We start from the raw sequence: 2,202 nt of genomic DNA on the forward strand, positions 1-2,202 counted from the left end.
CCTCGGCTGAGTGATCTATTATGCACCGCTGGGCAGCCCGTGCCGCTGAGCTGGCCGGAGCGCCGCTGTCCCCGCCCCGCCCCGCCCCACCCCTGTCCCCGAGGTCCCTGGCCAGATCGGTCCCACCCGCCCCCTCCCCAGAGGATGCGTAGAGTCAGCGCAACGGCGACGTTCCCGGCAGCTACTAACGAAGATTATAGTGCCACTTTGTAGGTCAGCTTACTTGATTTGTTTTCTTGGCCAATTTTTTGCTATGACAAAATCGGTGTTTTTACGCATATCAAATCGTATTCTGAAAGCTGAGTGCTGTCAGTGGTTGTACGTTAATTTTATATTCTAAATGCTATCACATAGTAACAAACTGCGAATAAAGCTTCGCGGTCGCTGCTTCCTCTCCACCCCTCCCCCCGCCGCCCCCACCGCTCCCGTCGCCGCGCCGCGGAGCGCTCGGCCGTCCCAAATGGCGCCACTTGCTCGTGCCGGAGCGGCCCGGCGCGCGTCAGCAGCGGCGCCCGGGGCGATTGATAGCTAGCGGATTAGTCTGATTAATTCCCGGCGTGGACAGCTGCTCCCGCGGCCGGCGGCACGCTTTGGGAGCGAGGGGGCGGCGTGCAGCCGGCCCCGTCACAGCAGCGGCCGCGGGCGTCCCCAGTCCCCGCAGACCCGACCCGGCGCGGCGGCCCAGAGCAGCGGCCCGGCGCGGCGGCCCAGCGCGGCGCCACAGTGCAGGTGGTCGAACAATCACCCTCCCCCGCCGAGCCGAGCGGAGTCGAACGACATCGACTCGACGGCGCCGCTTCGTCGCCTCCGACGCCGGGAGAAAAGAGAGCCGCCGCCGCCTGGAATGGGACGTCGAGCACAGCGAGCGCTTATCGACGATTGCCCGTCGTCGCCCGTCGGCGGCGACGATTGAATTTCGGCAACGACGTTAGGTGCTGTTGGCGCTCAGCGTCGTGGTCGATTCCGAGAGAGGCGGCGATATGGGAGGAACTGGGAGAGCGTCACTCGATGCACCACCGAGCGAGTGTCGCTCGTCAGAGTGGGGTGGTGATTGGTGTCGGTGATTGGAAATGATCTTGTTAGAAATGAGGAGCGGAACAGAGAGCGCGAGATGAGGTCTGGTTATCACAGAATGACATATTGACATAACGTCCTTGATTACCGAAAGTCCATGCCAGTGTATGAGTTACAAAAGCAGAATTATCATTGTTTATACAATATAACTATTTAGGATCGTCCAGCATTTTACGGACCTCGCTAATCTCTCGCTCCCAACCCAGGCCTTTCCCCTAACTTCACCCTGGCCACAACACTGGCAAATCCTTCCCTCGTCCGCTCTGCTAAGCCCTCGCCACAACACGGGTCCCTTCCTTACTCCGCCTGGCCTTCGACCACAGGGCATTCAGCCTTCCCTGATACGCAGATTATTCTGCCTTTATTGTCCGGTCATTCACCATTGAACGGCGGACGGTGGACAGTGGGAGGTTGACGGTGGACAGAAGACGAACGGTGGAAAGTGGACAATGGACGGTGGAAAGTGGACGGTGGACAGTGGACGGTGGAAGGTGGATGGTGGACGGTGGACAGCAGACGGTGGACGGTGGACAGTCGACGGCGACAGTGGACGGTGGACGGTGGACGGTGGCCGGAATGTAATGGACTGTGGACGGTGGACGGTGGACGGTGAATGGCGAATGGCAGGCGGGCGCGGAGGGTGGTGGGTGGTCCGCCTCACTCACGCTCGCCGTTTTGTCTGCAGCTGTCCGCCTCTGTTCGGCGCGCCGGTCGGCTCGCCGCTCTGATGAGCCGTGTCCGAGCGCGACCGATCCGATTAGCAGCGCCAGATCGGATCGGAACCTCCTCCCCTCCCGCCCCACTCACCGCCCCCGGAGCCGCCGACTGTTTTCGAGCACGAGTCGTTCTCAACCCGAGTTCAAAACCGTCAGGGTCACGAGTCTAATAGAGAGTCCAAATAAAAAATCACGCGAGTAGCGAACGGGTGAATATTACTATAATTGGCGTGTGAAAGTGGAGCGAGAGAGAGCGTAATGACATCCCATGTGGTCTTATGGCTTATGAGAGGTATCGATGGCATTGCAGCTTTTGAATTATTTACCCACTTTTTCTCCTCTACGACACACCCGTCGATCTTCTTGTCCGTGTTTCTTTAGCAAAAATTATCGTTTATAACACAAACACTGC

Source organism: Amphibalanus amphitrite, unplaced genomic scaffold (assembly GCF_019059575.1).
Source record: "Amphibalanus amphitrite isolate SeventyFive unplaced genomic scaffold, NRLGWU_Aamphi_draft 001015F_arrow, whole genome shotgun sequence".
Classification (NCBI taxonomy): Eukaryota; Metazoa; Arthropoda; class Thecostraca; order Balanomorpha; family Balanidae; genus Amphibalanus; species Amphibalanus amphitrite.